Source organism: Nomascus leucogenys, chromosome 12 (assembly GCF_006542625.1).
Source record: "Nomascus leucogenys isolate Asia chromosome 12, Asia_NLE_v1, whole genome shotgun sequence".
In the NCBI taxonomy this organism is placed as follows: domain Eukaryota; kingdom Metazoa; phylum Chordata; class Mammalia; order Primates; family Hylobatidae; genus Nomascus; species Nomascus leucogenys.
The window spans coordinates 402,501-412,500 of NC_044392.1; the positions used below are offsets into that span (position 1 = coordinate 402,501).

The 10,000-nt window shown below is 45.1% G+C and overlaps 1 pseudogene; it reads right to left on the bottom strand.

Moving 5' to 3' along the window:
- Positions 1–555: 555 nt before the first annotated feature.
- Positions 556–1,055, bottom strand: LOC115837505 (annotated as a pseudogene).
- Positions 1,056–10,000: the final 8,945 nt, after the last annotated feature.

Sequence of the window (10,000 nt, forward strand, 5' to 3'; positions counted from 1 at the left end):
GAGATGGAGTCTTGCTCTGTTGCCCAGGCTGGAGCGCAGTGGCGTGATCTCGGCTCACTGCAAGCTCCACCTTCTGGGTTCACGCCATTCTCCTGCCTCAGCCTCCCAAGTAGCTGGGATTACGGGCGCCCGCCACCACGCCCGGCTAATTTTTTTGTATTTTTAGTAGAGATGGGGTTTCACCACGTTAGCCAGCATGGTCTTGATCTCCGGACCTCGTGATCTGCCCCCTCGGCCTCCCAAAGTGCTGGGATTACAGGCGTGAGCCACCACGCCCGGCCCAGTTTGGTGCCTTCGAAAGAAGAAAGGGAAGCAATCGATGTAAAGAAATATATACTTAAAATGGTGACTAGGGAAAACAAACAAAAGAAATATATACAAATGTCATGTCCTGCGTTTGCATGAGGTTTGTTTCACAGCAAAGTAGTTATACTTGCAAACCCTAAATTCCTGGGATCAGACATTTGGGCTGAATTGTATTTGCTTATTATAATAGCATTTCTCACTATTTACCAACCTCTATTTTCATTTCCTTTTTTTTTTCTTTTTAACAGCCCAGAGATCTTTTCTTTTTCTTTTTCTTTTTAACACCTATTATGCCATTAATTCATGGGGAATAGGTTCCAGCAGCCCAGGCTCTTTCCCACTGGTTCTCACAAAGTGTGTTTCTCTGGGTGGATCAGGCTGGCGCTTCAGTCGAACCCAGGTACCTTTCTCTTTGGCTTCTTTCTTTTTCTGATTGTTTTCCTTCATGCGCTTCAGGAAGCTATCCTGACTCTTAGAATGCTTAATATGCTCAATACGCACGTTAATTCTCTGGCAAGAATCTTGCCTTAACTCATTTGTTTACGACAATGCCAACAGCACGCTGGGTGACATTGTAGACGCTTCCAGTTTAGACGTGGTAACACTGCGGGGCGTTCCTTTTTGAACAGTGCTTTCTTACAGGTTTGCATATATGGGGCCAAAGGAACAACTCCATGGTTTCTCAAAGGCCTAGAGAACATATATCGGATGCCTCTCCTCTTTCCCTTTGTGTTCGTCATTTTGGCAAATTACTGGAAGACGGCGGTTCTGGCCAAAAGACTCTATTTTCATTGCTCATCAACCTCTATTTTCATCAGCATATTTTTCATCTGTATGTATTTTTCTTCTCATTTCTACTAAACCTGTTTCAACTTTGAGCATTTTCCATGAGCAAAATTATTCTACAGTGCTTTACATTCATAATCCCAGCATTTTGGGAGGCTGAGGTGGGCAGATCACCTGAGGTCAGGAGTTCTAGACCAGCCTGACCACTATGGTGAAACCCATCTCTACTAAAAATACAAAAATGCGTGGTGGCGGGTGCCTGTAATCCCAGCTACTCGGGAGGCTGAGGCAGGAGAATCGCTTGAACCCGGGAGGCGGAAGTTGCAGTGAGCTGAGATTGCGCCACTCAACTCCAGCCTGGGTGACAGAGCAAGACTCCTTCTTGGGGAAAAAAAAGAAAAAGAAATTGGACTTTTAAACTGAACACTCTTCCTTTCCTTTGCTTTGCTTTCCTTTCTTTCTTTCCTTTCCTTCCCTTCCTCCCTCTCTTCCCTCCTTCCTTCTTTTTCTTCCTTCTATTTGTTCTTTCTTTCACAGATTTATTGAGCTATAACTCACATTCATATAATTCACATATCTGAAGTGTACAGTTCATTGTTTTTTGGTATACTTGGAGCTGTGCAAGCATCACCACAATCAAGTTCAGAATAATTTTTTTTTTTTTTTTTTGAGATGGAGTTTCGCTCTTGTTGCCCAGGTTGGAGTGCAATGGCTCGATCTCGGCTCACCACAACCTCTGCCTCCCGGGTTCAAGTGATTCTCCTGCCTCAGCCTCCCGAATAGCTGGGATTACAGGTGCCCACCACCACACCCAGCTAATTTTTGTATTTTTAGTAGATGTGGGGTTTCACCATGTTGGCCAGGCTGGTCTTGAACTCCTGACCTCAGGTGATCTGCCCGCCTCGGCCTCCCAAAGTGCTGGGATTACAGGCGTGAGCCCCCGCTCCCAGCCAGCAGTTACTCAATTCTAATGATGTAGTGCGGAAGCAGCCATAGACAATATAGAATGAGTGAGGCGTGACTGTTTCAACAAAACCTTATATATAAAATCAGAGTGAGCAGATTTGGCCCATAGGCCATAGTTTGCTGATCCTTCCAGTAGTCTGTTGTAATATGTCCAACTGGACACATCTTTAATAGCTGAAAGAGACTGAGAAGCTACAGAATCTGATCTACATGTCATTAAAGACTATTACCGTCTGCGGCCATACCACCCAGAACGCACCCGATCTCGTCTGACCTCAGAAGACTCTATTTCCTGGGGTAAAGGGAAAAGATGGAAGAAATATTTAATTATCATGTTTGTTTCACCAGCAATAACAGTGAAATGGAATAAGTGCTGTGATAACTCATTCTATGAGTGCCTAACCTAGTTCAGGGTGGGGACGGAAATATGAGGGGAGAGGAGAGTGACGCGGAGGCTGAGGTCTGAAGGGTGAATGGGAGCTGGTGATAGGAACAAGAGAGGGTTCAGGTGAAGAAAACCAGCGGCAAGAACACGATTACTGTGTTGAAGGGAACTGAGGAAACGTCAGTGGTGCTGCAGCCCACAGTGTATGAGGTGAGTTCAGAGCTGTAGGGACCAGGCGATGAGTTTCTTGTAAACCAAGTTAAGGAATTTTTACTTTGACTTTTATTCTGAGGGCAACAGAAAGCACAGTGGCTCATGCCTGTAATCCCAGCACTTTGCAAGGCCGAGGCAGGCGGATCACTTGAGGTCAGGAGTTTGAGACCAGCCTGGCCACATGGCAAAACCCCGTCTTTACTAAAAATACAAAAATTAGCCCAGCATGGTGGTGTGTGCCTGTAGTCCCAGTTACTCAGGAGGCTGAGACAAGGAGAATCGCTTGAACCCAGGAGGCGGAGGTTGCCATGAGCCAAGATTGTGCCACTGCACTCCAGCCTGGGCGACAGAGTAAGACTCTGCCTCAAAAAAAAAAAAAAAAAAAAAAAAAAGAGAAAAGAAAGAAAGCTATGAAAGGACTTGGGGTTTTAAGAGCTGTGTTTCAAAAGGATGGCTCTGGCTAAGCAGACACACTCACCTATAAAATGGGAATAATACCTACTTCCCAGTGTTGCTGTGGCAATGAAATAAATATGAACCACTGAGCACAATGCTCATAGTAAATACACAGTAAAATCGTCATCAGAAGCAGTAGTAAGAAAAGTAACCCATAAATCAGATTTCGATTAGACACCTAAGGGAGTAAATCAGAAGTAACAACTGTGGCTGGGCACGGTGGCTCACACCTGTAATCCCAGCACCTTAGGAGGTCAAGGCAGGCAGGTCGCTTGAGGCCAGTAGTTCGAGACAAGACTTGAGCCCAGGAGTTTAAGACCAGCCTGGGCAACATGGCAAAACCCCATCTTTACAAGAAAAAAAAAAATTACAAAAATGAACTGAGTGTGGTTGTGTACTACTGTGGTCCCAGCTACTCAGGAGGCTGAGGTGGGAGGATCGCTTGAACCTGGGAGGCAGAGGTTCCAGTGAGCCAAGATTGTGCCACTGCATTTCAGCTGGGTGACAGTTTGGGACCCTGTCTCAAATAAATAAATAAAAATAAATAAAAATGAGATACCCACACCTAAAAGAAGCAGAGGAGGCAATTCATTCACCAGTGAACTGGAGGTGGTTTTTTTTTTTTTGAAATGGAGTTTGGCTCTCGTCGCCCAGGCTGGAGTGTAATGGCACAATCTTGGCTCACTGCAACCTCTCCCTCCCGGGTTCAAGCGATTCTCCTGCCTCAGCCTCACAAGTTGCTGGGATTACAGGGCCTGCACCACCACGCCCGGCTAATTTGGGTGTATTTTTAGTAGAGACGAGGTTTCGCCATGCTGGTCAGGCTGGTCTCAAACTCCTGACGTCAGGTGATCCACCCACCTTGGCCTCTCAAAGTGCAGGGATAATAGGCATGAGCCACCACGCCCAGCTGAACTAGAGGTTTTAACAAATGTCAGGGTGATGGAAACTGAATGGGTAAAAGTTAATAATGACCCATATTGGAGAAAGCAACAAATTAGAAAATCGGGGGGTGGGGAGGACGTTGGAAAAGAGAGTCTCCTTTAACGGTAAAATTCTAGAGAAGTTTCTGACTGGGAAATGAGAATTAAGATAAAGATTTGAAGTAATATGTGGGCTGTAAATCTAAGTGCTAACTGAATGCTCCACTCAAACAACCCTCCACCACATGGCACAGCAGAATAAAACAGGAGGGTCACCCTGAAGATAATGAAGACAGTTGAAGTGGGAGCTGCCGTCCCAAATAAATTCCTCCTTTAGAGGTACCCTTTCACCGCCATGGCCCCTCCCACTCCTCCAAAAATGAAGCCTTCAGTCAGAAATCCTGGAGAGCCTTTGCATTCACTCCTTTTTTCTTTCTTTTTTTTCTTTTTTTTTTTTGAGACAGAGTCTCGCTCTGCCGCCCAGGCTGGAGTGCAGTGGTGCCATCTCGGCTCACTGCAAGCTCCGCCTCCCGGGTTCACACCATTCTCCTGCCTCAGCCTCCCAAGTAGCTGAGACTACAGGCGCCCGCCACCACACCCAGTTAATTTTTTGTATTTTTAGTAGAGACAGGGTTTCACCGTGTTAGCCAGGATGGTCTTGATCTCCTGACCTCGTGATCCGCCCGCCTTGGCCTCCCAAAGTGCTGGGATTACAGGCGTGAGCCACCGCGTCAGGCCAACTTCTGTATTTTTAGTAGAGACGGGGTTTCACTATGTTGGCCAGGCTGGTCTCGAACTCTCAACCTCAGATGATCCACCTGCTTCGGCCTCCCAAAGTGCTGGGATTACAGGCATGAGCCACCGGGACTGGCTGCATTCATTGTTTCTTACAAATGTACCTCAGGCCGGCCAGGCGCAGTGGCTCACACCTGTAATCCCAACACTTTGGGAGGCCGAGGCAGGCAGATAAGAAGGTCAGGAGATAGAGACCATCCTGGCTAACAGGGTGAAACCCCATCTCTACTAAAAATACAAAAAATTAGCCGGGCGTGGTGGCGGGCGCCTGTAGTCCCAGCTACTCCAGAGGCTGAGGCAGGAGAATGGTGTGAATCCGGGGGGCGGAGGTTGCAGTGAGCCAAGATTGCACCACTGCACTCCAGCCTGGGCGACAGAGCAAGACTCCATCTCAAAAAAAAAACAACATCAGGCCGGGTGCTGTGGCTCACGCCTATAATCCCAGCACTTCGGCAGGCTGAGACAGGCCGAATGCTTGACCTCAGGAGCTCAAGACCAGCCTGGGGCCACGCACGGTGGCTCACACCTGTAATCCCAGCACTTTGGAGGCCGAGGCAGGTGGATCGCTTCAGTTCAGGAGTTTGAGACTAGCCTGGCCAACATGGCAAAACCCCATCTCTATTAAAAATACACAAATTAGCTGGGTGTGGTGGCACGTGCCTGTAGTCCCAGTGACCTGGGAGGCTGAGGCAGGAGAATGGCTTGAACCCGGGAGGCGGAGGTTGCAGTGAGCCAAGATCGCGCCACTGTACTCCAGCCTGGGTGACAGAGCGAGACTCTGTCTCTAATAATAATAATAATAATAATAATAATAATAATAATAAAAGACCAGCCTGGGCAACATAGTGAGACTCTGTCTCTATAAAAAAAAAAACACACAAAAATTAGCCGGGTGTGATGGCACACGCCTGTAGTCCCAGCTATTCAGGACGCTGAGGCGGGAGGACTGCTTAAGTCTAGGAGGTGGAGGCTCTTCATACCACTGCACTCCAGCCTGGGTGACAAAATGAGACCCTGTCTCAAAACAAAACAAAACCCCAAACAAACACCAAACAAGACTTTCCAGGCATTTGAGGAAAGCTTGCTATGTGAAAGAAGACCAATGTAAACAAGTATAAAAAAGGATTTCAGAGGTAGCACAGATAATTGAAGAGATCCTAGTTAGTATTTTTAGGGAAATATGAGGTTATTGCATCCATTAAACAACAGTGTGCTTTGAAAAATGAATAGAGAACAAGAAAGTCCTCTTGGAACTAAAAATCTGGTTGCTAAGATTAAAAAACAAAATGTAGTTGAAGGATTTGAAATAAAAGGTGATAAAATTTCCCAGAATGCAGGAAGTTTGAGAACTGACCCCAAAATAAATAGAAAACTTGAAAAGGCCAACCATCAAGAAGAGATTTATCCAAGTCACAACATAAGAAGAAGGAGGAGGAGGAAGAGGAGGAGGAGGAGGAGGAGGAGGAGGAGGAGGAGGAGGAGGAGGAGGAAGAAATAGAGATTGGAAAGTGACTAAATTGCTATTCTTTTCTTTTCTTTTTTTTTTTTTGTTTAGACGGAGTTTTGCTCTTTTTGCCCAGGCTGGAGTGCAATGGCGGGATCTCAGCTCACTGTAAACCTCCACCTCCCAGGTTCAAGCAATTCTCCTGCCTCAGTTCCCCAAGTAGCTGGAATTACAGGTGAGCGCAACCACGCCCGGCTAATTTTGTATTTTTCATAGAGATAGGGTTTCACCATGTTGGCCAGGCTGGTCTCAACCTCCTTCCTGACCTCAAGTGATCCTCCTGCATCTGCCTCCCGAAGTGCTGGGGTTACAGGCATGAACCATCATGCCCGGCCTATTATTTTCTTTTCTTTTTTTTTTTTTTTTTTGAGATGAAGTCTTTCTCTGTAGCCCATGCTTGCATGCAGTGGTGCAATCTCGGCTCACTGCAACCTCTGCCTCCCAGGTTCAAGTGGCCCAGGTTCAAATGATCCTCCTGCCTCAGCCTCTCAAGTAGTTGGGACTACAGGCGCCTGCCACGACACCTGGCTAATTTTTGTATTTTTAGTAGACACGGGGTTTCACCATTTTGGCCAGGCTGGTCTCAAACTCCTGACCTCAAGTGTTCCACCCGCCTCAGCCTCCCAAAGTTCTGGGATTACAGGCATGAGCCATTGCACCCAGCCTTGGTATTGTGGTTTTGGAAGACAGGGTCTCTCTATTGCCCAGGCTGAGTGTACTGGCACCATCATAGCTCACTGTAGCCTCAAACTCCTGGGCATCAGCGATCCTCCTGTCCCAGCCTTCCATGTGGCTGGGACCACAGGCACATGCCACCACACCCTGCTAAATTTTTAATTTTTTTGTAGAGATGGGGTTTCATCATGTTGCCCAGGATGGTCTCATACTCCTGGGCTAAAACTGTCCTCCTCTGTCGATCTTCCAAAGTGCTTGGACTACAGATGTGAGCCACAATGCCTGGCTAAATATGATTTATTTTCTTCTTCTCTCTTTTTTTTTTTTTGAGATGGAGTGCCGCTTTGTCACCCAGGCTGGAGTGTAATGGCACGATCTCAGCTCACTGCAACCTCTCCCTCCCAGGTTCAGCGATTCTCCTGCCTCAGCCTCCTGAGTAGCTGGGATTACAGGCACCCACCACCATGCCTGGCTAATTTTTGTCTTTTTAGTAGAGATGGCGTTTCACCAAGTTGGTCAGGCTGGTCTTGAGCTCCTGACCTCGTGATCCGCCCACCTCAGCCTCCCAAAGTGCTGGGATTACAGGCATGAGCCACCACGCCTGGACTCCCTCTCTTTCTTTCTTTCTTTCTTTCTTTCTTTCTTTCTTTCTTTCTTTCTTTCTCTTTCTTTTTCTTTCTTTCTTTCTTTCTTTCTTCCTTCCTTCCTTCCTTCCTTCTTTTCCTTCCTTCCTTCCTCCCTTTCTTTCTTTCTTCCTTCCTTCCTTCTTTTCCTTCCTCCCTCTTTCTTTCTTCCTTCCTTTCTTTCTTTCTTCCTTCCTTCCTTCTTTTCCTTCCTCCCTCTTTCTTTCTTCCTTCCTTTCTTTCTTCCTTCCTTCCTTCTTTTCCTTCCTTCCTTCCTCCCTTCCTTCCTTCCTTCCTTCCTTTCTTTTTCTCTTTCTTTCTTTCTTCCTTCCTTCCTTCTTTTCCTTCCTTCCTTCCTCCTCTTTCTTTCTTTTCTTTCTTTCTTCCTTCCTTCCTTCTTTCCTTCCTTCCTTCCTCCTCTTTCTTCCTTCCTTCCTTCTTTTCCTTCCTTCCTTCTTTTCCTTCCTTCCTTCTTTTCCTTCCTTCCTTCCTCCCTCTTTCTTTCTTTCGTTCTCTCTCTCTCTCTCTTTCTTTCACAGTGTCTTGCTCTGTCACCAAGGATGGAGTGCAGTGGTGAGATCATACCTCAAGCGATTCTCTTGTCTCAGTCTCCTAAGTAGCTAGGAACTACAGGCACTCACCACTACACCCTACTAATTTTGTTTATTTTTTATAGAGATGAGGTCTCACTATGTTGCCCAGCCTGGTGTCAAACTCCTGGGTTCCAGTGATCTTCCCACCTCAGCCTCCCAAAATGCTAGGATTACAGATGTAAGCCACCACCTCCTCACTTTTTCAACCTCTAAATGGTGACAGTCCCCAAGATACAGCCCTTGGACTTCTTACCTATATTCCCTTTGGAGGCACTGTTATCCAATTCCATGGCTTTCAATCCCACTGCTATTCCAACAACCCCAGATTTGTGTCACCAACTCTTACCTCTCCCCTGACCTCCAGGCAAAGAATCTCACTGCCTGGTAACCTTTTCCACTTGGTGATATAAAAACCCCGTCAATTAAAAAAAAGGAAGAAAAAAAAAGTAAGTCCTGGTGGTTCAAACTGAATATAACCAAAATTAAATCTTTACTTTCCCCACAAAACCTATTCCTCTCCCACTCTTCTCCCATCTCATTAGTGACAGCTCTATTCATCTGATTTTTCAGGCCAAAAATACTGTGTCCTTCTTGATTCTTCTCTCATATCTCCCTTCTCTATCCATCAGCAATGCTGTCAGCTGTCTTCAAAACAGATCCCTAGCAGGATGCAGGGGCACATTCCTATAATCCCAGCTACTCAGGAGGCTAAGGCAGGAGGATTGCTTGAACCCAGGAGTTTGAGATCAGCATGGGCAACATAGTGAATAGCCTATATACATATATATAATATGTATAATATGCATATAAAATATATAATATAGATATATAATACATTATATATTATATATGTGTATTACGTATACATATATTTATATATATTTGTATAAATATATATTATATAATGTATATAATATAAATATAGGCTGGGCATGGTGGCTCACACTTGTAATCCCAGCACTTCGGGAAGCTGAGGTGGATAGATCACCTCAGGAGTTTGAAACCAGCCTAGCCAACATGGTGAAACTCTGTCTCTACTAAAAATACGAAAACTACCTAGGCACGCCTATATTCCCAGCTACTCAGGAGGCTGAGGCAGGAGAATCGCTTGAACCCAGGAGCCAGAGGCTGCAGTGAGTTGAGATCGTGCCACTGCACTCCAGTCTGGGGTGAGACAGAGCGAGACTCCATCTCAAAAAATATATATACATATATATATTAAACACATACATATTATATATTAAAATATATATTATATATTTAAAAATATAATATATATAAAGTATAAATGTATATTATATATAATATATATATTATATATATATATATATAAAGTATAAATATATATAAGGCCAGGCACAGTGGTGCACGCCTGTAATCCTAGCACTTTGGGAGGCCAAGGCAGGTGGATCACCTGAGGTCAGGAGTTTGAGACCAGCCTGGCCAACATGGTGAAACCCCATCTCTACTAAAAATACAAAAATTAGCTTGGCGTGGTGGCAGGTGCCTGGATCACAGCTACCTGGGAGACTGAGGCAGGAGAATCGCTTGAACCCAGGAGGCAGAGGTTGCAGTGAGCCAAGATCGTGCCACTGCACTCCAGCCTGGGTGACAGAGTGAGACTCCATCTCAAAATATATATATATATTATATAATATATATATATTACATATAATATATAATATATAACATATAATATATAATATGTATTACATATAATATATTATATATTACATATAATATAATATATATAAAAATATGTATGTATGTATGTA